Source organism: Mesoplodon mirus (assembly GCF_964341445.2).
Source record: "Mesoplodon mirus genome assembly, chromosome: 15".
In the NCBI taxonomy this organism is placed as follows: Eukaryota; Metazoa; Chordata; class Mammalia; order Artiodactyla; family Ziphiidae; genus Mesoplodon; species Mesoplodon mirus.
In genome coordinates this window covers 45,350,804-45,377,596 of record NC_138991.1, presented here as the reverse complement: position 1 = coordinate 45,377,596, position 26,793 = coordinate 45,350,804, and the positions used below count along the sequence as shown (strand labels likewise).

Below are 26,793 nucleotides of genomic sequence, written 5' to 3'. Positions count from 1 at the left end.
GGCTGGAAGAATTCAAATCATTCTAGGATGCCGTCACCTGAACTTGACCTAGACTCACCATCCCTGATGGACTTCAGGAAGGTATCCCAAACTCTTCATTCCTTCAGTTGTTCAACAAACTTTAAGAGCCAACTACGTGCCATAAATAATGCTCAACAAACTTTCGGTCTAACCAAGGATGGTTGTGGGAGCGGATCATTAAACAAACAATGATACATGCTGAAAATAGAAGCTTTGGGGGTTAGTAGAAGTTTAATCTGGTCTGGGGCAAGTGTGGGGAGCAGAAGGCTTCATAAAGGAAATAGCACTTAAACTGAAATCTGAAAGATAAATAGGAGTTGGAGGAAGGGTGTTTCAGGCAACAACAATAGCAAGTACAAAGGCCCTGGGGTGTACAAGTTTCGTTGAGAGAAATCCTGAGACCTGAGCTCCCACATTGATGCTAATATGTGATTATTCCCATCCCCTGAGCACCCTCCCCACAGGAAGAGGTTCTGACTCCCATGTTTCTGAGTCTGTTATTGGTAAGTTGCCATTAACTGAGGTAGGTTTTCTGATGCCCATTTTAGAGATCAGGATGCTGAGTCTCAGAATTGATATGGGATGGCTGTCACCTATGTGGTCATAGATTGTGTTTCTATTTTGGAATATATCCTCCAAACACTCAGACCTGCCTTTTCCCTTTCCTCACTCTTCAGCTCCAGCCTAGCAAACCTCTCTAATTATTCAGAATACTTCTGGGAAAGGATGCTTCCCTGTCCTGCCAGATTCCCAGCAGGGACCAGAATTCTCCTGGATTCCCAGCTAAGTGGGTTCCCAGTGATAGGATGCTTCTCTAATGCATCCCTGGATGTCCAACTACCACTACACAAATGCACACACACACAACCACCGCCACCACTACCACCACACACAGACTATTTGCCTAGACTTCTGGCCCTCCACATATGCTGGGCCTTCCCCTCCCTCCTGACCCCCTGATGTCAACCTCTGCAGGAGCATCTACATCCACAGCTTTATCTGCTGAGGTGACAAGAAGGCAAAACCAGATGTGAGCACTCATTCAGTTGGGATGACCCTTCCAAAGACATTCTGCTTGACAAATACAGAAATGACTCAGGCTCTTATTCATCCATTCTCAAAGTCACTTGAACTAGTCAACAGTATTCTCTCCTATAAAATTGGCATAATTCTGACACATTGTGCCTCCTGACAAAGTTCTAAATACTTTAAAGACCCTCACATTTGTATAACAGTTTACCAAAAAAATTCAAACATCATCATTAGGGTGATATAGGCAGAGACTCCCTCCTCAGTTGAAGGCTCGTTAATGGCTAACCCTGGTTTTTTAAGACTGGATGTGACTAAATTAATCTTTCTTCCCAAATGGTATCCACATATCAGAAACTACTCCTCCCTGTTTTGCATCAGTCTTGCTATGGAAATGTGTAATAGCCACAGCTCTTGCAGTTGTAAGTAACAGAAACCCAATCTAAACTATTAATAGCTTAATCAAAAATGTAATTCATTGCCTCACAAAACTGGGAAGGATTCCAAGGTAGTGCCTGTGGTCAACTCCCACAAAACCAGAGCCTCAGGAGTTCAGTCTTATCCAAACACTCTTTTCCTTTCTCAAATCCAATGTCTTATTTCTGTTTAGTTCTAGTTTCATTCTAAACACAAACCAAAAAACAAACAAACAAACAAAAACCTCTCCATATTGTGGGGAAGATGGCCACTGACAGCCCCAAATTCACATCCTCCTAGCTTACAAAAACTGGCAGATAAAAGTCTCTCTTCCATTGTTTGTATATAAATCCCAGGGAAGAACTCCAGTTGGCTCTCCTTGGATCATATGCCCATTCCAAATGGTGCTATGCAGGGAGATCAGCTTGGTACTTTGTGTCCACCTAGAGGGGTGGGATAGGGAGGGTGGGAGGGAGATGCAAGAGGGAGGAGATATGGGGATATATGTATATGTATAGCTGATTCACTTTGTTATAAAGCAGAAACTATCACACCATTGTAAAGCAATTATACTCCAAAAAAAGGGTGCTATGATTAGTCAGGTCTGGGTCACATGACCACCCTAGTCACCAGGAGGGTTAGGGACTACGATCAGCAGAAGGGAAATAAGGGTAGAAATGTTCTGGGAAGAGGAAAACAATAGATCTCCAGCCCAATAAATGTTGCTACATGAGGAGGAAGATATGTAAGTGTAGTATGTTTCAGGACATGGGAAAATAGGAATGTTGATTGATACAATACTTCTATTGAGAAAATTTTAAATGTGTTTTCAAAATACCTAAAGTGTTTATACCTTTGATCCAGAAAGTCAACTTCTATGATTGCATTTTTAGGAGGAAAAAAATGTAGAAACATGTGTGTACAAGAATTCTCATTGTAGCATCATTTTAACCAAACTGTACAACATAAATTAAGCATTAGATAAATTATGATACATTAATTAAAGGGCATACAATTAATTTTTAATGATTATGATATACACCTATATACACTGACATGGAAAGAAATTTATGGTATGTTAAAAACTTTTTAAAAATCAGTTTGCAAAAAATGTTTAGTCAAACTTTTGGTTTTTAAAAAAGAGCATGTTTACCTTTGGGGGTAACAAGTGGAATGGGGAAAAAGGAGGATTTCTTGAGTGTAAGAATGTTCTGTTTCTTGATATGCTTGCCAGTAACAAGGGTATATTCACTTTATGAAAATCGATCAAGCTGTCCATTCATGATATGTGAACTTTTCTTCATGTATGTTATACTTCAGTAAAAGTATTTTATGCAGATGTGTATATTTAAAGAAAAAGATTTAGGGTAGTTTCCTCTGGATGGTGTAATAATAGTGAGTTAAACTTTATCTTTGTGCAAGTCTTCATTGTCTGACTGTTTTCACAATAAGCATGTATTAATTTTGAAGTCGGTAAAAAACAAAAAAAAAGAAAACTATTTCCATTGGGAGTGGGAAAGTGAAGAATGGATGAGATCAAAGAACTAAAATCTCAGTAGATAGTAGGTCTAATTAGTTTGCATAGGACCTGAAGGTATACACTAGACATGCTTACAGAGTTAAGGCATGATGGAATGTATTGGTTAGAAGTAGCAAAAGTGCTGTAACAAATAGACCCAAATATATAATAGCCTTAATACAATAGAAGTTTCTCCCCTACACTGTCAGTCTAGGGAAGGTATTTCATATGGGCAGGGGTTCTTCTCCACACTGAGATTCAGGGACCCAGGCTGATGGTGACTTTTCCTTCTCAAACACTTCCAAGGTCTCACTGATCCTTACCATCCACATCACAGCTGTTTACCTTCCCTTGGAAAAGAACTCAGTCATGGCCACACCTAATTGCAAGGGAGGCTTGGAATTGTGGTCCCTGGCTGGGCATCCATGTCCATCTGTGATTCTGTGGCTGTGGGAGAAGAGGAGAATGGATTTTAGTGGCAATTCACAGTTTATGCCACCTTGGGGAATGGGGAGTAGAAGCAGGAAGGAGAGGTAAGGAAGAGAAAGTAGACTTCAGCAGACAACCACAGCAAGGTCTACATCAAAGAGGTCCAGGTACATGGCATGTGGCCTTAGTCCATTCCAGGTCATGGTGGTTCTCAAGAGTTCACAGGTAGCAATGTCCTTGTTCCAGTGGAATGTCTGCCTTGGTGTGAGCTTCGCAAGGGCTTTGATCAGAATGCAAAATAGAAAGACAGGCACCTCCCTGGGCAGAAGTCTGGAGCACATACTCTACGGCAGTAAGACTGGCTGCAGGGCTGCTCTTCCCCAGGGACCCGTCCTGATAGGCTCCCCTCAGAGTCTGAACAGGGCTCAGCTTCCAGGTAATTCCAGTGATTCTACTTAGGGTGGAAAGGAGTCAAGAATCCATCTGATAGACGAACAAAGGTGAGTGGTATAAATGCCTTCATTTGCCCCTCCAATAAGGGGTAACAATAAAACAAAGGATTGGATTTGATGTTTTAGAAGTCACCATTCTACCCAGCGTTTTTCCCCACCAAATATTGTGCACAGAAGAGGTCTCCACACCCCTCCCCCTCTGCATTATTTAACCCTTGAGGAAGTACATTCCACAAACGCCAGCCTCTTTATCTACAATGAGGACAGTCAGTGCCAGAACAGTTCGGGCAGGCAATGTGTGGCGTGCAGAGGCACGGAACAGGCAGCCGATGAATATTATCCAGAATGTATTAGCTGATAACAAATGCGCCCCAAAATCAATGAGGAAATCATCTCCTCTGCACAATTGGCACAAAAGAAGGACATTTGCAGTGTCCCTCCAACACAGCCCAGCTATTGTCAACTCTGGCAGCGTGCGAGATGATTAATGCACATGTGACTACGCGCCCAGATTTCAATTCCTAGGATGATGCTCATGGACCGTTTTTCCCCCTTTATGGATCCTCGACACTTAACCTACTCAATGGTTTTTATTTGCATTGATCTCATTTTATGGTATGATTAAATTTGTATGGAAGAGAACCAATTAGTTTTGTTTTACACTTATTGAATGCCCTTTATAGTTAGACGAATTAACTCTCCACAGTTAGGCTGATTTGCAGCGGGAGGCTTGATGGGCCGTGCAGGGTCTTGTGGGCTGTGGGAGCTAGAAGGGCTGATGCCTCCGAGAAATGGGCTTACTGTGCTGAGGCTGATGGCCCAGCCGATCACCCGGGGGTCCAGGTGGGATACCTCTCAGGAGAGTAAATACAGGGCTGTAGCTCGATGTACATTTCAGGAGCTGATCAAGGATTTGTCTGAAGAGGAAACACTTTCTCTTACAAAGTGGAAAGATCAATGGAGTAGAATTCAGTTCTAGCTCTGACTGTTTTACTCTGCTGCTGTGAGATTGGACTAATCATTTAACTTCTCTGAGCCTCAGTAAACAAAGATGATAAGAAAGCGGAGGAGGAGGGGGCAGGGGAGTAGACGGGAAGGAAAGGAGATCATCTTCCTACATAATAAATTCGCTGTGATGATCAAATGTGAGAGTATGGATGAAAATAATGTATAAACTGTAAAGCATCATCTCTCTGCTAGTCTTCCCTTTAAAAAAAAAAAAAAAAACAGGAGCAGCACAGCACTGTATAACACAAGAGTAACGTGGAATCAAAAGACAGAGGTTTGAATCCCTGCTGCTTCCCAGCTGTGTGGCTTTGTGGATGTCATTTAACCTCTCTGAGCTCACATTCCCTCATCTGTAAAGTGCAGAGTATCACAGGATCTGATGAAATATTTCCGAGGGCAGTGCTTTCTTGACCGTCCTCATAAAATACCAGCCTCCTCATTTTCCATCTCTTTTTTCTGCTTTATTTTTCTCCACAACTGCTGTATTTGTTTGCTTAGGCTGCCGGAACAAAAGCCCACAGGCTGGGTGGCTTCAACAACAGAAATTTGTTCCCTCACTGTTCTGGAGACTAGAAGTCCAAGAACAAGGTGTCGGCAGATTTGGTTTCTCCTGAGGCCTGGGCCCCTCCTCACTGTATTCTCACGAGGCCTCTCCTCTGTGCACGTGTGCCCTCGTCTCTCCTTGTGTGTCCAAATTTCCTATTCTTATGAGGATAGCAGTTAGATTGGATTAAGACCCACCTCAATGGCCTCATTTTGATTTAATCACTTTAAAGACTGCATCTCTGAATGTAGTCTTCTTCTGAGGTACTGGGGCTTAGGGCTTCAAAATATAAATTTGGGGGGACCCAATTCAGCCCATAAAGGCACCTGACATTACATTACATATTTCTCTGCAATCATAAACTCCACGAGAGACCTTGTTTTCTTCACTACATATGCCTAACACTTAGTGCCTGACACATAATAGGTGCTCAATAAATGTTTGCTGAATGACTTAATGAAAACTGTTTAGAATAATGACAGTTCCAACATGGAGACACCCACCAAGAGGTGGTCTGCTAAAGGGTCTTCTAATCATTGGTTCCATGATTAGCTTCTACTGCACTTTCCTTGTGACCCTAGAGTTCAAAGAAAACTCCACAACATGCTTATTTAATATTTTATTCCCAAACTCAAGAAAACCTCCAGCTTCAGTGTTGGAAGGGAATTTACACATCATCAGATTCAACTTAAAAACCAGTGAAGTAAACCCCTTTATAACATTCCTTGATAAACTTCCCCATGATCAACTCCAGGGACTGGAAGACCTTGACCTCTGGAAGCAGCCAGTTCTATGGTTAGAATGTGTTATTTTGTGCACATTATGAAGCATAAACAATGACGTGCTTTTCAGAACTGGTTATCACAGTGAAAAATGTAACTGAATATCTCTAAGTCAGCAAACAGCAAAGGGTTTATCTGTACAGTAGTGATAGTCTGCAGTCATTCAAATAAATTCTTTAGATCTACATGCAACTGAATGGATGTCTTAAAAAAAACACAATATTGGTGCATACAATATGATACTATACACACATATATATTCATTTACATATCTTTCATATATATAAATATTCATTTAACAATAATGTATGTTGCATCTAGTAAAAGTACAAAAACGTGCATGGGACGGATACACACCAACCACAAAGCAGTGGTGGCCTCTGAGAAGGGGGGAAGGGAGGGGTGAGGGAGGGGCCTCTAACTCTATCTGTAACATTTGTTTCTTTAACAAAGAAGCCTGAAGCAAATATGGCAAAATGTCAACATCTGATGCATCTTGCTGGTAGGTACCTAGTATACGTCTTTTATTATCTGAACTTCTCTGACATTTAAAACATGTCTTCGTTTTTGGGTTTTTTTTAATTTTTTTAGTGTATTTTAGTAAAGAGGGGAAATTGTCATCTTTAACGGAACCAAGATTAGGCCCCAGATCATTCCAAATACTGGTCCCAGTTCTGACCTCTGGGACCACTCAGAATACATTTTCTTCCTCTTTCATGCCGTATCCATGGTCCTCTTAGAAGGGGTGGGCGGAAACATAAGTGATCTCATCACCACCCTGCGGCCAACACTTTGGCTGAATTGCATGTGGACATACAGACTCCCTCTTCCCCCTACTTATGAGTCAATCTGTGCGTGTAGAGTAACTGCTACTTACACACGTACTCATTTATATGTATTTCGTGTATGTAAATATGCTATTTAAACAATCATACTGTTCTCCTCCCAGCTCATTGTCTAGTGAGAAAAACAGATACACAACCAGATAACTACCGTACAATGTTCTAACTGGAGAGCTTGCACCAAGAGCTTTACGTTAGAGGAATTCATGACTAACCTGCCTTAGGAGCCAGGGAGCCAGAAGGTTGGAGAAGCTTAGCTAGAAAGAGTAAAAGCCCTCAGTGAGCTCTGAAGGGTGACCAGGGCACTTCCTGGAGGATAAGACAGGGAAAGTGTCCCACGCAGAGACACGATGGCGTGAAAAGGACAGGGTCATTTGACAAATAGAAGGGTGTTTGCAATGGCTGTAGCAGAGGGCAGGTCATGGGAAAGTAGCAGAAGGACGCCTAAAGATGCTTTTCTAAAGCAGTAAGCACTGACCAGGCTCACCCACTCCGTATCACTCCCACGGACGTCTTTATGTGTGACTATGGTTCCATGTGTTCGTCTCTTGTAAAACTTGTTAATAGAAAATGTTATAAATAGGTGAGCCCAAAGGCAGCCGGGGTCTGGGTATATGAATGCGCTGACCTCTACAAACACAACTGTTCCTTAAACTCAGTGAAATCCAAACTCACTTGCCTGTGTCATGGTAATTGCCTGTATCCAATTCTTTATGCAATAAGTAATATCTATGCTCTCTGTTGCATGGAAATCATATTTTAGTGTGCTCTGTTTTTTGGATTTTTTTAAAGATTTTGCAGGGTTCAATGAGGAGACAAATAAGAGATAAAATAAAAGATGCAGGAAGGGCCAGCTAATAAAAGACTTGAACTTTATCTTGTAGGCATCAGTGAAGGTTCTTCAAGCAGAGATGTGAGTGACCGTGGTCAGCCTTTGTTATTTGGATTATTGCTTTGGAAGCCATATGGAAAGAGAGCTCGGGGAGGAAGACCCTTGAAGGGGCTACTGAAGATAAAGTGGATTACTGCTGGATCTCGGGCAGTGCAAGTGGATTCTTTAGACTCAGGATGATTACTCTAACAAACCACCCCTTATACATCAGTGGCTTAGCACAAGGGACATTTATACTCAGCCCAAGGCAGCTGTTCCTGGCTGTCTATCAATCCCTCATGAGTGTCCAGGAACTCAGCCTCCTTCCAAGCTTCCTTCCTGCTCTGCCATCTCCAGATCTGCCTTCCACAGTCACCGTGCTCATCTGTCTCAAGCTGGCAAAAGGGGAAGGAGACTGGACAGACACCCAGGAGAAGGTGGGATGGACCTGGTCTGGAAATGGCTCCCATCGCTCTGCTCACATTTCATTGGGCAGAACTCAGTCACATGGCCACACGCAAGGGAGGAGGGGAAATGTGATCCAGCTGTGTCCCCAGGAGGAAGAGGAAATGGGTTTGGTAAGCTTTTCCCATCTCCATCCCAAGTACTCAACAGAAAGGGCTAGATGGGAGGGTTGTTTTTAAACTACTGAGGGCAACCGCAAGCACTTTGGATAGAGTTGTCGGCCGATGGCTGGGGCTTCTCAGCAGATTATTTGGCCTTTTCAAGGAAGAAAATTCAGAAACGGATGCACAAGAAATCAGCGATGCAGCCCCTTCCCTGGCAAAGTCCCACATGAGGAAAGTAACAGAGTCTCAGAGAAGTAGGGAGGGCAGACGGAGGTCCAGAGTGGGACACAGAGGGACAAATGGGGGGAGTGACTCAAGAGAGAGGAAGGGAGATGGTGTGGTCCTCACGTGTCAGGTCCAAGTACTGTGGGGAATTAAACAGGCTAATATTCAGGGAGCTGGAAAAACAGATTCTGAAGAGGGAAACAGTCTGAGGATCAAAGGCCAGAAAATATCCGGTTCTTTACTCAAAGGATAAAAGTTTTTAATACAGAAAACTGCATTCACAGGGGCTGAACCCTCAATGCCCAAATGCTAATATTTATTGAGCACTTACCATGTTCCAGGCATGAATCTAAGCACTAACATGCAATTACCTCATTGATTTTTCATGGTAACTCCAGAAAGTAGACCCTATGATAAATGCCACTTCCTAGGCAGGGGAAATGATATACCAAAAGTAAGTAAATAATTTGCCCAAGATCACAGAAGTGATGTCTAGCATTCAAATCCAGAGAGCCTAACTTCACCACTCTGCCCTTCACCTTATCCAAGAAAATGACCGGAAGCAACACGTTTTTCTTTCCTGCAGTAATTTCTACCTGTCAGCTTCGACATTTGCCTCCCCAGATTTTGTTACTGTTCATTGTTCTTTCACATTTTTCATGGTGTGCTCACAGTTCTCACCTAATCCACACTACAACCCTACAGGGTGCATTTTTTTTTATCACTGTCCTTCTCTTGTTCATGGTGAAAGTAAAGCCCAGAAGCAGCGAGAGATGCACCCAAGTCACCCAGCAAATTAGCAACACATTTTGGATGTGGGTCTCTGGCTTCCTACATCAATGGACTTGTGGCCATAACTGTGTTTCCAAAAATGTGCTGCCCTATTTAAAAAATAATATTAATTAATTATCACGGGTAAAAATTTTTTAATGTATTGCCCACTCCTCTGGTAGAGCATGAGGTGACTTAGGGAGTTGACGGATGCAACATTATAATTACATCATTTAAGATAAAAATTTCCGGGACTTCCCTGGTGGTCCAGTGGTTAAGACTCCACGTTCCCAATGCAGGGGGCCTGGGTTCCATCCCTGGTCAGGGAACTAGATCCCACAGGCTGCAACTAAGAGCCCACATGCCGCAATTAAGATCCCGCACGCAGCAACGAAGATCCTGCACGCAGCAACGAAGACCCCGAGGGCCACAACTAAGACCCGGCGCAGCCAAATAAATAAATAAATATTTTTTTAAAAAGAGATAAAACTTTCCATCCTCCTCTCCCAGAAATCCAAGCTGTGGTCCAGGAACTGATCTCCAAAGAAAACCATCTGCATGAAGCTGAAGTAAGGAGTTCCTTCTGTGCTGTGCCAAAGCCTTTTTCAGGCGCTGGGGGAATAAAGCTTTGATACGTTAATCAGTGTGTACCTTTTTTTTTCCTTTCCTAGAAATGCCTGCTGCCCGGAGAGGCTTCCTCCATTCACAGAGCATAGAGGGTGTCCAACATCCTGCCTCAGAGGAGGGGTGTCGGAGCTCTGGCAGATCTGAGCACAAAGACCAGAGAGTGGAAAGACCTTAGATGAACGTATAGTAAGGTAAGCATCTCAAAAGCATAAAAAGACACACTCCCAGACCAGATAAACATTTGCCAGGCTTGGGAGAGAGAGAGGAGAATTAGAGGGTAAAAGAGTGTGACTTTGGTGAGTGAATGAGAAGGGGCTATGTGCCCTTCCCCCAAGGCCAAGTTCAGAGTAATGGCTGGGAAAATTACAGAACCCCAAGATACCTGTGGGGACCCCAAAGGAGAGAGGAGCCATGCTCTCTATCCCAGGAGGGAAGTCCCAGAATACAGCAGGATCCCCTGATCTCCCTACACCAAGCCAGAGTGAGAGCAGGAAAACCACCTGGGTGCAGTCTGTGAAGGAGGCCCTGTGACCCCACCCAGAATGAGGACCACAGAATGTTCCCATGCACCCTGGCTGGAGAGAAGGGAGGCATGGAAAGGTGTGAGCTAAAGCAGACTTGAAGCTGGGTGTGAAAAAAGACACAGCAGCAACCGGTAGGGACCAAAGACCAGAGCGGAGGGGACCACACACAGCACAGGGGAACCAACTGACAGATGACAGCACCAAGTCCAAATGCTCCCTCCTCCGTGCTCCCACCGACCCCCGCTGAGATCTGGGCACCTCCAGACTTGGGCAAGACCCTGGGAGAAGAAAGACGCCCACCTGACCGAGGTTCAGTTCCTATCATCCGAGTCAAGCTCAGTCACATAATTGTTTAGACTCTACGTCTTACATTGCTAAGATAATGAGATGAGATTTGTACCCACCACGTAACCAGGACACGTAACCATTTTGCTCCCTGAACCACCAGGACCCAGCTTCCCCTGCTCCCGGGGTACCAAGCGATGCCGGGCTGAGCCGGGATAGGATTTCTGGGGAAACTGATGCTGCCGCCCAGCCCTCACTCCCTCTGCACCAGTATTATTTGACTGCTGGTGACAAGAACAAAGGGCTCTGTCAGAGCGTTTGATGGACAGGTCCTGGCAGAGGGACCTGCTGTAGAAGGGTTGCCATTGGCCCACTGGGCCTGCTGTGACCTACATGGGGACAGAATGCCAATCCTGAGAGGTTACTTCTGTCCCTGGCTTGGTCCCTGGGATCCCTTCTCCTCTTACATAGAGCAGCCCTCACCTTCACCTGGAGAAATATGCTGCACCCCCCAGACAGCCCTCTTAGCTTGGCTTGAAATGGGGCTTATATGCTTCCCTCCCTGCTCCTGCCACCCCCAAGGACAAGCCCACTCGCCCTTTCCATAATTTCAGGGTTCTACCTGTGACCTTTGGAAACAGACAGATTGGAAGCACTATAGTCACAGGGGTGAAAAGTGAGACAGTTATTATCAGTATTATAATGATGATTAATATAATATTTGAGGCATGCCAGGCCATGTGCTAAGTGCTTTACCCACGTGGTTTTCTTTAACCCTCACTACAACCCCAGGAGGTAGATACTCTTATTTGACATATTTTATAGATAAAGAGACCAAGGCTTTGAGAGGCAGGATCACAAGGCTCATATGTAGTGAAAAAAATATTATGGGTCTCAGGGTTTTCTGACTCCAAAGCCCATACTTTAACCACTCTACGCCATAGAAAGGCTGCACTTGCGTGTACCTAGGGCTCATATCTGAAACAGTCACCTGGTTGTGACAGCAAAATAATTCTGAATCCTACTGGTAGAAAAGCTGCCTCTTCCCTGAACCAGCCAGGTGATGGGATGGAATAAAGTTGGCTCTGAAAATTGTAGGAATCTGCACTTATGGCTAAAAGGATCTGGGAACAGTTCAGTTGGGCAAGTCATTCTTCTCTACCTGTGCGTTCCAGCTGCCAAAATAGCTAACAGAACACCAGAAGTCCTGCTATCCATCAGGCTGTCTCATCTAAGCAGCTAGAAGACTCTGTAGATGCTTGCCTGCATTGTGGGTTAATGCGGCTGCATCACCACCTGGCTCTCACATGCTGAAAGAATTACAGAACAGAATTTGCTCTATGTCCCCCTAAATACTTTGCATGAAAGGGACTTGTGTCATAGCTGGAGAGTTAGGCGCTGACCCTCAGAAAAGATTATCCAGGAGGCATAACTTGAAGACGTTAGATCACTTGCTGTTCTATAAGGAACAAAACAAAACAAAGGAAAAAAGGAAGCAAGGGAGAGGTGGTGGTGGTGGGGACTTACTAGCTCATGTAACTGAAAGGTCCAATCAGGTTTCAGGTGTGGCTAGATCCAGGAGCTTTAACAATGTCATCAGAATTCTATCTCCTGGTCTCTTACATCTTTTTCTCTTGTGCTGTCTTCACTCTCTAGCAGATTCTACTCTCAGGATGGTGAGGTAGCTAACAAAAGATCCAGACTCACATCCTACCAGCTCAGCAACCCTAATGGAAAGAGTGTTTCTCTTTTCCAATAGCTCCTGGAAAGTTCCAGGGCCAATTTATTGGTGCAGTTTGGAGCTCTGGGTCTCGGTTCTGGGTCTCAGGTTCGGTTCTGGAGCCAGAGTGATATATGCTGACTGAAGGACAGAAAATGAGTGAGAAAATTGGGATTCTTCTGGTGAAGAAAGGAGAGTAGATAATCCACTGGGTCATCCACTCCACCAAGGAAGGCAAAGTGGTGGACCAGAAGTGACTACCTCTGTAAGCCTGGAGACTTACGGTGTGCTAACCCACAGAGCTCCACAGCATCCCCATGAACTTGCTCTTATCTTCCCAATATTTTTGTTGTTAAGGAAACTGAGACTTTAAGAAGAAGAATGGGTTGATCTATGCAATGTGAACTCAGGTTCAAACTCACATCTGGCTGATTCCAACAGCAGCTCCATCTTTCATGCTGTGTCTTGGCCAGAAAGACAATTGGGAAGTAAAATTAAAAGCGGCCACAGCTCCATAATAAAGACTATTTGGTTGGGTTCCTGTGCACCGATTACTGTTCTCCTCTGAGCTTTAGTTTCCACTATAAAATGACATTTCAGCATTGACAATGTTGTCCTAAATTAGTGGTGCTACCAGGTAGCAGAGGGATCTAGGGGTGACCGTTTTCTGAAATCCTATAGGATACTGTCTCTTTCAGCCAGCACGACCAACCCTAAATGTGACATGCAGCTTCCTCTGGATCCAGCGGCCATGACTGTCCATCAATGACCTGGGGCAGTCAGTTCAATAATCACAATTATAATAACCCCATGTCACCTCGGTGCTTTGGGTACATTATCTCATTTAATCTTTTCCTTTTCCTAGTTCTGTAACATTTCAAACGTACAGAAAATAATGTGTCAGACACATGTACCCTAAGATTAAAGAGATGTTAACATTTCACCATATTGCTTTAAAACACTTTTTAAAGAAACAGAATGTTACAGATGCTAGTAAACTCCTCTTCATCAATACCTTTTATTCTTTTCTCTATTTCTGTCCTATCTCAGAGGTAACCTTAATACTGAATTGCTGTGAATGAACCACAAATATGTTAATGTTCATTGAATTTTTCTATATAAGCATAAACTGAATTATATACGTATATTTATATGTGTGTAATATACATATGTGTATATGTTAAAAATTTTGCATGTTTTAAAATATTACATGTAGTATCCTTTAAAACTTGCTCTTCCTTCAAACATATTTTTATTAATTTATCTGTATTGATACATATGAGTCTCATTCATTCATCCAAACTGTGATATCATATCCTACAGTGAATAAACCATAATTTATTTATCATTTCCCAACAGAGATTCAGTCAAAAGTCATAATTCCAACCATTTTCCTTTGTCCCTTAGTCCCAGAGTCGTAAGTAATTCCTGTAGTTGCTGTCTTTGTGCTATCTTTGTGTCCTTTATTGCCTTTTATTTACCTAACCAACAATTTTACAACCAGTTTACAGTTCTTTATATTAAACTCTGTTAAAACAACTGGTGTGGTTTCTGTCCCTTGACTAGACACTTACTGATATAGCAACTTCACAGTAAATCTTGATGTCAAAGAAGGAAATGTTCTCTCTTTATTTTTCTCCTTCAAAATTGCCTTGATCTTCTTAGCCTTTACTTTTCTACACCAGTTTTATGGTCCTTCTTGTGAAGTTCCACTAAAATAATAAATATTAATATTAAGCATTTGGATATTTAAATATCAATTGCATAAATTTATAGCTAAATGTGTGACGAATTGACATCTGAACTGAGATTTTCTGATCCATGAACACAGCATGGTTTTCCCATTTTTTTAGGTCTTCTTATATATTTTTCAGGAGGATATTACATTTTGCTCCACAAATTTTGTGTCTGTCCTCTACTAGATATACTCCTAATTAATTTATAGGTTTTGTTGCTATGGTACATTGAATCTTTTTAATTACTGTTTTTAATCGTTTCTGACTGGTGTTTAAGAACACAATTGATTTTTTTCTGTATATTGATTTTTTCTGTATATTAAGCAACTCACTGAACTCATATTTGTTATTAATATGACTATATTCTGTAGCATTTTTCTATGTAATCACATTAACTGCAAATAATGACAGCCTCATTTCTTTCTTTACAACTGTTATACCTTTTATTTCTTTGTGTGTATGTGTGCAGGTATGTGTGTGTGTGTGTGTTTTGTTACACTATCATTGTTCCTTCAGTTCAATACTGAATAGAAGCACTTCCTTTTCTGGCCAAGATGGAGCTACAGGAATTGGATTTACCTTCTCACTTGAAACATCTAAAAAAGTCATTTGAAACTTTATGAAACAATGGTTCTCAAGATATTAGAATTAGTCAAAGAAAGTCAGTGATCTCTGAGAGACAGGAAACAAACCAGGTAAGCTCTGGATTGCCCCAGCTTACTGCCCAGAGAAAGTTTCCAGGCTGCAGCATGAGGGGGTGGTGACCCCCGGTAGAATGAGATCCACCTGAGATAAGAAGATGGAGCTGAGAGACTAGGAAGGCCAATGTGGCTAGAGTTCACAGGGCTATTCAGAGATCTTCGGAAATCTGCGGAAGGCCCCCAGGGAGTCTTCAGCTGAGTACTGATCAGCTCATGAATGTGACAAACTGTCACCCCCTCCCCAAAGTTAAGTAAAGAACCACCATAAAGGATTAAGACATATAATACTCAGGAACTATACAAGACCAGGAAATAATGCTTATCCTCACCAGCCACATCAGAAAACCTCATAATTCACAGAGCATTGGGTGGAGTACTAGAAGGATTTTGTCACAGTGGTGGGGCAAAATTAGCCCTAAATGCTGCTCTGGCCCTGCCTAACAAAGCTTAAATGCAAGACACAAAAGGATCAAATAGGTTTCAAGTAATGTAATTACACGTAAGAACAAAGCTCAAAGTAGTCATCGGAAAGAAAAATATCTAGTCACAGCAAGGTGAAATTCAAAATCAAAAGTGGCACTCAAAAATTATTGAGCGGGGCTTCCCTGGTGGCGCAGTGGTTGAGAATCTGCCTGCTAATGCAGGGGACACGGGTTCGAGCCTTGGTCTGGGAAGATCCCACATGCCACGGAGCAACTAGGCCCGTGAGCCACAACTACTGAGCCTGCGCGTCTGGAGCCTGTGCTCTGCAACAAGAGGCCGCCATAGTGAGAGGCGCCTGCGCACCGCGATGAAGAGTGGCCCCCACTTGCCACAACTAGAGAAAGCCCTCGCATAGAAACGGAGACGCAACACAGCAAAAATAAATAAATTAAATTAATAATAGCCATCCTTACAGGAGTGAGGTGATATTAAAAAAAAAAAATTTTTGAGCATACAAATACGCAAGAAAATACAACCCATAATAAGGAAAATAATCAATTAATCAAAAGTGATGCAGAACAGATACAGCTGATGGAATTAATAAATAGAAGCTAGAGAAAACATGGAAGATGTTAATTAAGCACATGGAACAAACAGAAACCACCAAATCAACTGCTAGAGATGAAAACTAAAATGTCTGAGATGAAAAATTACACTCAATGGGATGGATTAACAACAGATAAGACATGGTGCAAGAAAAGATTAGTGAAACTGAAGAAATGGTAAAAGGAACTACCTGCAATAAGACACAAAGCTTTTAAAAAACAGCACCTCAGTGAGCTGTAAGACAATGTTAATGTCCCTGATATACATGAAATTGGAGTACCTGAAAGGGAAGAATGGAGAATAAAAAATGTTTGAAGAAATAGCAGCTGAAATTGAAATGTACGAAATATATGAGTAGACATTTTGCCACAGAAGATATACAATTGGCCAATAAACACATGAAAAGATGTTGTATATAATGAACAATTAATGAAATCGAACTCAAAGCACCATGAGACATGATTTCACATTCACTATAATGGAAACAAAAACACAGATAATACAACAATTTGGAAGCTTATAAAGAAATTGGAACCCCCAATTATTGCATGTAAAATGATGCAGCCACTTTAGGGAAAAAATGTTTGGCAGATCCTCAAAAATTTAAACATAAATTTAACATAACATGCTATAATTCCACTCTGAGGTATCTACCCAAGAGAAATAAAAGATTATATCTGGACAAACACTTAAACCCAAATACTCATAGCAGCATTATTCATAATAGCCCAAAACTTGAGACAGCCCAAATGTTTATCAACTGATGGATACCATTCAGAAATAAAAAACAATGAACTACTGATACATGCAACAATGTAGATGAACCTCAAAAACATTATGCTAAGTGGAGGAATCCAGACCCAAACACCACACACTGTAAGACTCCAGTTATATAAAATGTCCAGAAAAGGCAAATCCAAAGAGTCAGAATATAGATTAGTGGTTGCCTGGAGCTAGAGGTGGGAACAGGGAATGTCTGCAAATATGCAGAAGGGATCTTTATTGGTGATGAAATATTCTAAAATTGAATTGTGATGGTTATCACATAGTTCTGTAAATGTATTAAAAATAATTCAATTCTGTACTCAGAATAGGTGAATTTCAAGATATATACAGTATACCTCAATAAAGCTTTTAAAATGACTATTAAAAGAATAAAAGACAAAATACAGAGAAAATATTCGCAAATCACATACTTGATTTTTTAAGATTGCATCCAGAACATATAATAAGAAAACAAAATGAAAGCAGTATTTGATAAAAAATTTGAACAGATACTTTACCCAAGAAGATATAGATGGTAAATAAGCATGAAAAGATGCTCAACATCATTAGTTATTAGAGAAACCCAAAATGAAACCCCAATGAAACACCAGTACACACCTACTAGAATGTCTAAAAATTTAAAAACTAACCACACCAAGTGTTGACAAGAATGTGGTACAGCTGGAAATTTCATACACTAATGGGAATATAGGAATGTGAAATGGCTCCAGGCACTTTGGAAGACAGTCTGGCAGTCCCTTAAGTGTGAAACATACACCTTACTTATGATCCCGTCATTCCACTCCTAGGTATTTATACAAGAGAAATGAAAGCACATGTGTATACAGCACTTGTATACAAATGTTCACAGGAGTGTTATTTGAAATAGTCAAAGCTGGGAACAATACAAATGTTCAACAGATGAATGGATAAAGAAACTGTGGTATACCCAGGATGGAATATTTCCCAGCAATAAAAAGGAGTGAACTACTTATGCATGATACAACATGGATAGATTTTAAGGCAGTTATTTGAGTAAAAGAAGGCAGATGCAAAAGGCACATATTGTATTATTTCATCAGTATTGAATTCGTTAAAATTGAGCAGCAATCTATAGCAATAGAAAGCAGGTCAGTGGTTGCCTGGGGTCAGGGATGTATGGCAGGCAAGGACAGGCAGGAGGGGGAATTACAAAAAGCGCAAGGAAATACTTGAGGGGTCATGAACATGTTCATTATCTTGATTGTGATGGTGATTTCATGTGTGTGCACATATATCAAATCTTATGTGCAATTTACTAAATATCAATTATGCTTCAACAAAGCTGTTTTCTAAAGTAGCAAAAATATGGGATAGAAACAGAAATGGAGGTATACTTGTTCCATTGCCAACTCTAAAGAAAATGCTGCTTAAATTTCACCGTTATGTATGTTTGCCTTGGATTTTGGTACTTGATGCTTTTGGATGAAAAATATTACATCTTGGGCTTCCCTGGTGGCGCAGTGGTTGAGAATCTGCCTGCCAATGCAGGGGACACGGGTTCGAGCCCTAGTCTGGTGGGATCCCACGTGCCGCGGAGCAACTGGGCCCATGAGCCACAACTACTGAGCCTGCACGTCTGGAGCCTGTGCTCCACAACAAGAGAGGCCACGACAGTGAGAGGCCCGTGCACCGCGATGAAGAGTGGCCCCCGCTCGCCACAACTAGAGAAAGCCCTCGCACAGAAACGAAGACCCAACACAGCCAAAAATAAATAAATAAATAAATTTATTTTTTAGAAAAAGAAAAATATTACATCTCATGCTCTTCTTTTTTTTTAAACCATTTTATTGAGATGTGATTGACATGTAAAAAGTTGTACATATATACAACTCAGTGATTTTGAGGATAAGGATACACCTGTGAAACCATCACTACCTAACAATACTGTATTGTATACTTAAAATTTTCTTAAGATAGTAGATCTTATGTTAAGTGTTCTTACCACAAAATAATAACAATAATAATAAAGAAGACAGGAGGAAACTTTGGGAGGTAATGGACGAGTCGTGCTCTTCTTGTTACAATTCTTCTGCTCCCCCTTTCTCCCTAATGGGTATTTTAAGTACTTCTGGTGTACTCCTTTCTCTCAGTGCAAACTAAGGGATTTCCCATGCTTAACCTTGGAACACTTTTAATCATTATTGAAAGAAATTTCAGAAAGAAGAAGGAAATGTTTCTTTAATCCCCAAAGAGCCGCAGAATAAAACAGACAGTGTTCCTGCATTATAAACTACTTCAAAAGTGAAACGGTGAGAATATTAACAAATTCATCTGTCTTACTCTCCTGTTGAGTGCGGAGAATAGTGCGTAAATAAATAATCCTGTTCTCTTTCCTGTGACTATAAAGCTGTATGTGAGAATAGTCACACAAAGGAATCTGTTGTCACCCAGTCATCAGATATCACTGCCATGCCTGTGAAATATAACCTATAACCCTAAAATGTCTCCAACTCTAAGCAAATGTTCCTGTTTAATAATTTGTTGCCCTTGTAGTAAAATTTTAATTGACATCTCTGTTTACTGAAAGGTGAAAATCTTCGGAAGTTTCCATGTGATGCAACAGAAGGGCTCCAGAATTTTCTTCTTCATGCATGTATTTCTTCTATTGTGCATAGAAGCCTAAAAGAATAATGAATACCACAGCTGTTGACTTCCTAATTCAACCTAAGGATTTACGACTCTTTTCTCATAAAGCAACAGTACTTACTTATCAAGTTAAGGACATTTCTTCTGTTCTCGCTTTCCAGAAGTTTTTTTTTAATCATGAATATTTCTTAAATTTTATTCAATATATTTGCCAAATTTATTGAGAGGATCATATGATTTTCTGTCTTTAATCTCTTACTATAGTGAACCATATTAATTAGATTTGTAATTGGTAAACTATCCTTACAGGGCTGGAAAAGTCCCTACTTGGTCATGATGTATTTCTAATACAAGTTGCTGGGTTTTATTTCCTGATATTTCATTTAAGATTTTCATTCATAAGTATAATTTGAATATTATTTTTCTTTACTGTACTATCCTTGTATGATACTGGTTTCAAGATTCTACTAACCTCATAAAAGGGATTAGAGATCTGTCCTTTTTTTTCTTTTTTGCATTCAATAGAGATTGTCTATTCCTTAAATGTTTGGTAAAACACGCTTAGGTTTGGGGCTCTTCTTTTCTAAGAGATGAATTTAAGACACAATTTTATCCCTGTTTAGCTGTATCTCATAAGTTTTGATAGGAAAGGTTTTATTTGTCATTCAGCTATATATAGTATCTAGTTTCCATTGTGATTTTTTTCTTTGATACATGAATTATCTACACACATTTTGTTAAATTCTAAAATACATATTTTTTTCTTGATTTTTAATTGACACATGTGAGTTAGCTTAAAACTTGCTAGTTTTGTTATTTAAATTTTCATAGCTTTATACTGTTTTGTCATTTCAGCTATCAATTAGAGAGTTGTGTTAAACTCTCCCATTCTGATTGTGGATTTGTATACTTACCCTTGTAATTTTGTCAATACCTACTTTGTATGTTTTGAATCTAACTATTTAAGCTACCCAAGTCCAGAAGTGTTATATCTTCCTGAAGAGTCACTCCTATTATCATTCTGTATCAACACTTCTATCATTAACAATAAATGTCTCTCTAAAATATTTTGTTTTGTGTTAATAGAGATTCACAACATTTCCTTTGTTTAGTGTTTTTTTAAATTAATGTTCCAAAATAGAGGTCAGCAAACTACAGCCTGAGGGCCAAATTCTGCCACCACTTGCTTTTTAAATGATGTTTTATTGGAACTCAGACACACTCATTCATTTACATATTGTCTATGGCTGTTTTCAGGTGACAATAGCAGAGCTGAGCAGTTGCAACAGAGACTTTATGGTTAGCAAACCCCTCAGATATTTATTGTGAGGCTCTTTACAGAAAAAGTTTCTTGACCACTATGATGCAATACTGAATAGATTCAAATGAATATTTATTTATAACATATGGGCAAACCCATGGACACCTGTGTAACCAACACCCAGTTTAAGAAGTAGAACATCGCCAGAATCTTTGAAGCTATCTGTCGGTCCCTCCCTGATCTTAGCCAGGTTCCTCTCTCTCAGATTCAGCCCTCTCCTGCTTATCATTTGTGCTTATCACTCCGCTGTTTTTCTTTATACTTCTACCATGTTTGCATCCATAAACAATACATTGTTTAATTTTTCATGGGTTTTGAACTTTAAATCAATAGAACCATACTGTATTATTCATTGACAATTTGCTTTTCTCACTCAATTTATCATGTTTTTGAGATTCATCCTTGTTGTTACTTGTAGCTGTAGTCCATTTTCACTACTGTTTAGAATCTCATTGTATGTACCAAAATTTACATTTCCATTCCAATGCTGATAAGTATTTCCAGTCTTTCTGCTGTTATTAAAAGGGGTTGCTATGTACACTCCTGTATGCATCTCATGCTGCCCATCATGTTTATCAGAGAAAGCCAAATTGTTTTCCAAAGCAGTTATAAGTTTATAAATTTATCCTCCCACCAGAAACGTATAAGATTTACCATCATGGCCTCACCAACAACTGATGTTGTCTGGTTTTTTTTGGGGGGGTGGGGGAGGTTGGCCAATTAGGAGGTATGATATGAAATCTTATGGTTGTTTTAATTTTTATTTCTCAGAATACTAATGAAGTTGACCATCTTCTCCAGTGTTTAATGACATTTGTATTTCCACTTCTGTGATAGCCTTTATAGTTTGATTATCCATTTTTCAATTTGATTATTTGTCTTATTCATGCTGACCTGTAGTTCTTTATTTTGCCTAATACTCATCTTTTACCAATCTTGTTGTTGCAAATATCTTCTCCCAGATTTTGGGTTTTATTTTAACTCTCATCTTTGTTTGTGTGTTGGTTTTTTTAACAGGAATTTTTATGTAGTCAAATTTATTCATTTCTCCCTTTATGATTTATACTTCCCACATATTGTTTTCAAAATATTGTTCCCTGATACATAGTCACAAATATATTCTCCAATATTGTCTTCTAAAAGATGTTATGTTTGCCTTTCACATTTAAATCTTTAATCCAGCTGGAATTTACCTTTGTGTATAGTATGAGGGAGGGATACAATGACTTGTCCATCTCATTGTTACACTGTCTTAATTAGTACAGCTTTATCATGATTTTAACCAATAATTTTATACTAGTTCTTAATATGAAGTAAGCCAAGTTTCCTCTCATTTTTCCCCTTTATGGGTATCTTATTCTTAGCCCTTTACTCTTCCATAAAATTTAGTATTAGCATAAAATGTTACAAAGAAAAAAAAGTCCTGTTGGACTCTTAATGAGAATAGCATTGACTTTTCAGATCAACTTCGGAAGAACTGGCAGCTTTGTGAAACCGTCTTCTTATCCATAAGCATAAAATATCCCTTTATGTCTCCTTTAACATCTTCCAATAACATTTTATAATTTTCTCCTTAAAGGTTTCTTACAAATCTTTAGATTTCTATTTCTTTATAGGTACTATTATAAATGGTACATATTTTATTACAATTTCTACCTATTGATGGCTGGTAACTACCAATGCCATTTACTTTTATAGATTAAATTTTTGTGCAAGAGTTGTGTTAAATTCTCTTACTAATTCTAAGAATTTATCTGTAGACTCTTTTGTGTTTTCTACATAATCATACTACTTTGGGAATACTGAGTTTTTCTTCATCTCTATCTTTATAGCTTTTATTTCTTTTCTCACATTACTGTGCTGTGTAGGACTTCCAGTACAACATTGAATACAAGTAGTGACAATAGATATTACTTTCCCATTCCCGATCTTAAAGGGAATGCTTTCTTCAATTTTTCTTTAAATGCAATGTTTCTTAGAATATTTTTATATCAGTCTAAGAGAAATTCCCTTCTATTTTTCTTTTGCTAAGAAATGTTATCAGTTTTTTCTATATATACTGAAATTATCACAAGATATTTCTCCTTTAATCTGTTAATGGGATGAATTACATTAATCGACTTTTTAATGTGATCCAAACTCACATCCCTGGAATAAACCCAAATCAGATATTACATATTACCTGTTTAATGTATTGATGAGTTCTTTTTTGATAAAACTTTGGGCTTTTTCAATCTATGTTCACCAATGTGACTGGCCTGTAATCTTGCTTTCTTATGCTGTCCTTGTTAGCTTTTGGTGTCAATGTTTTGTCACAGAAATGAGTGGAGAATGTTCTCTCTTCTTCCATAGTCAGTAAAAACTTCCAGAAAAGAAAAATCTGAGACTGCTGTTTCATTTTCTCAGCTTGAGTATTCTCAGTATGAATTTGAATCTCAAATGTATGTGAGGAACAGCCAGCCTGTGGTTTTGAAGATATACAGGGACTTTTCCTACCCAGACATCAGATGGAAATAGACAAACTTGTTGTCTTGTCCCTTTACTGGCAGGTGGATTTTTTTCTTGTCTCCTCTTTCTCAGAAGACGCAGCCTTTTTAAGGGTTCTGTTTTACTATAAGGTGTGGTCTCAGTTTCAACACCCCACCTCAAGGTTTTGTGTGGCTAAAAACCTTGTCTCTTGTTCTCACTGGATATTAAAACCCACCTTCCCAAGTTGCTAAGATTGACACCCCACCCAAGACGGTCACACTGCCCACTTACATGCTTATTCTTCTAGTTTTCAGGCAATTAAGGATCCCCTTTATTGTTTGAAAACTCATTTATTCATTTAAAAGTATAACTATTTTCAGCATTTCTAGATGTTTCCAGTGGGGCTGTCTTTAAGTTTCTAATCAGTCACATTGTCAGTACCACAAGTACTCCTTCAGTGACTCTCTACAATAACTTTGAAATAAGGGATTATCATCCCAAATTTACAGATGAGGAAAATAAACTCAAATAGGTCAATACTCTACCCAAGGTCATGCAGCTAGTAAATATAGGAACCAGGATTTGAACCAAACTATGCCTTGAGACAAAGTCTATGTTCCTGACCACAACTCCAAATTTCCATCTTTTATTATTTGCTTGTAATGTGAGATTACCCATTCTTTACCAGGAAATGGTGGAAGGGTCACAATTCTGTGATGCAGGCACAAGCTCAGTCACAGATGTGGCCTAAGGAGGAAATCCTTTTTTTTTTTTTTTTAATCCCTATAACAAGGAATCTGGTCTCTTTGCTTATTATATGGTTAAAAAATAATAATTTTTAAAAGTAATTTTACACAACAAGCAAAATTAAGAAGCAAAATACAAACCAGAAAATAAAATTGCAGCAAATAAGACGAAGTGACGACAACCAATATATAAATTACTTATGAAAATCAATAAGATAAAAGCCAGCCTAATGGGAAAATGAACAAGGCAAATAAGCAGAAAGTTCACAAAAGAAAAAATGTGAATATGCAACCTCGATACTAATTTTTTTATGCAGTAGGCCTAAATGTAAGATCCAACTCTATCAAACTCCTAGAAGGAAACATGGAAGTAAATCTTTCTGACTTTGCATTAGGCAATGGTTTCTTAGCTATGACACCAAAAGGACAATAGGCAAAAGAAAAAAATAGATAAATTGGACTTCATAAAAATTTAAAACTTCATGCTGCGAAGGGTATCATCAACAAAGTGAAAAGACAATTCACAATTTGAGTGGAAATATTTACAAATCATATATCTGATATATATGATTTTTATCTAAAACATTTAAAACTCATACAACTCAAAAATAAAGACAATAACCCAATTCAAAAATGGACAAGAATCTGAATAGACTGTCTCCAAAGAAGCTATACAAATTGCTGCCAAGTGCATGAGAAGATGCTCAATGTCATTAGCCGTCAGGTAAATACAAATCAAAACCACAATGAGATACAATTCTGCACTCACGAGGATAACTGTAATCAAAAAGACAGACATGAAACTTGTATAATGTTATAAACCAATGTTACCTCAATAAAAAATAAATCTGAAAAAAGAGAAAGACAGTAATTGTTGGCAAGGATACGGAGAAATTGGAACCCTCGTTTATTGCTGGTAGTGATGTAAAAGAGTGCAGTTGCTTTGGAAAACAGCCTAGCAGTTCTTCAAAAAGTTGAATCTGTAGAGCTACCATATGACCCAGTGATTCCAATCCTAGATGTTTATACCCAAGAGAAATGAAAACATACATCCACAGAAAAATTTGTATATGAATGTTCTTAGCACATTATTCATAATAGCCAAAAGGTGGAAACAACCCAAATGTCCATCAACTAATGAATGGGTAAATAAAATGTGGTATATCCATTGAATAGAATATTATTCAGCCGTAAAAAGGAATGGAGTACTGCTACATGCTACAATGCAGATGAACCTTAAAAACATACTAAGTGAAAACACAGTCCAGTCACAAAAGACAATATAATGTATGATTCTAGAATATATATGAAATGGAATTTATATGAAATGTTTAGAATGGGCAAATATAGTTACAGAAAATGGATTAGTGCTTGTCTTGGGAGGAGAGAGGAGACAAGGAATGAGTCTAATGGGTACAGGGTTTGTTTTTGAGGGGGCGAAAATGTTTGAAAGTTAGTTTATAGTGATGGCTGCACAACCTCATAAATATACTAAAAACACTGAAGAGTACATGTTAAATGAGTGAATTATATGGTATGTGAATTATATCTCAATAAAGCCATTTATAAAAAGAAACAATGAAAAATGAGACACTTCTTTGGCTATCAAGTTGGCAGCTTTTTTTTTAAATGATGCTAATATCATGCTTCAACAAGGGTACAAGAAAATAAGTATTAGCAGAAGTATAAATTGAGGCATATTTTGTGGAAGACAGTTCTAAACACATATCAAAATCCTGAAAATATGAACAGGCTTTGCTCCAGCAATTCCCCCTCAAGGAAACATAGCCTAAGGAAATATCTAGAGACCTATGCAAGCTTTATATATCACAGTGCTAATTACATTAGATTTTTTAATAGCAAAACAAGAAAACTAGAGGCATATTAAATATCCAACAATGGAGAAATAAAGACATTATTATACAAATATATGAAAAATATTATCCATACATTAAAAATCATGTTGTAAAAGGCAAACAGCAAGAAGAAGTCACCACAATGTTTCATAATAAATGAAAGACCAGGCTACAAAGTAATATGTAGAGAATCATTCTAATACTGTAAAAAAAAAAGCATTACTGAAAATACATACTTTAAAATATTAACAGTGATTTTCTTAATGTGACAGGATAATGGAAGACCATTTTTTATTTTCTTCTTTTTTCTATAGTGTTCTAATTTTCCATAGAGAACACGCACAAGGCTTTTATTGACAGGAAAGTAGAATTTTAATGTGTTTTGGATTTTCCACTTTCTTGGCCCATCCTCTCCTAAAATGCAATGATTGATGGGTTGTAAGACTTGAAAGTCAAGGACCCCTAAGTTAGATAATTTCTAAGATGCTTTCTATTCTTAAGACTTTGATATTCTATGCTTAGACGATTTATTTTCACAGCTAGCCTAAGAAATTCTCAGAGACACATTCTTCCTATTTTCTTATAGACTGTGGGCCCCCATTCCCAGGCAGGAAGAAGTTGCAGTCTTGAAAAATAAGGCTATTCAGCAGTCTGGGGACCAGGACACCACAAGATGAGACAAGGCAACCCCTGCAGAGACCTGGAAACGATTTTTCTCTCTCAAAATATAATTAATCAATTTTGTCCAAAGAAGTGGAATCAATATTTTTATAAATGAGATGTTCATATGCCAAGAAGGAATTGTTGCAATGGTCACATAATCTTTCACCTGCTAATCCAATGTAAATTATGGGCTTTTTAACCAATGTCTTCAGCATTTGCCAACCGAACTTCTTTCCACTTTGGC

General features: G+C 39.2%; 1 long non-coding RNA gene across 1 annotated transcript in view; it reads right to left on the bottom strand.

The window, feature by feature from the left end:
- The window catches only part of LOC309791613, a 111,348-nt gene that overhangs the window by 22,512 nt on the left and 62,043 nt on the right, over nt 1–26,793 (bottom strand). Inside the window, exon 2 of the long non-coding RNA XR_014291531.1 lies at nt 3,310–3,433. This is a non-coding gene — a long non-coding RNA (uncharacterized lncRNA). The remainder of the gene's footprint in view (nt 1–3,309; nt 3,434–26,793) is intronic.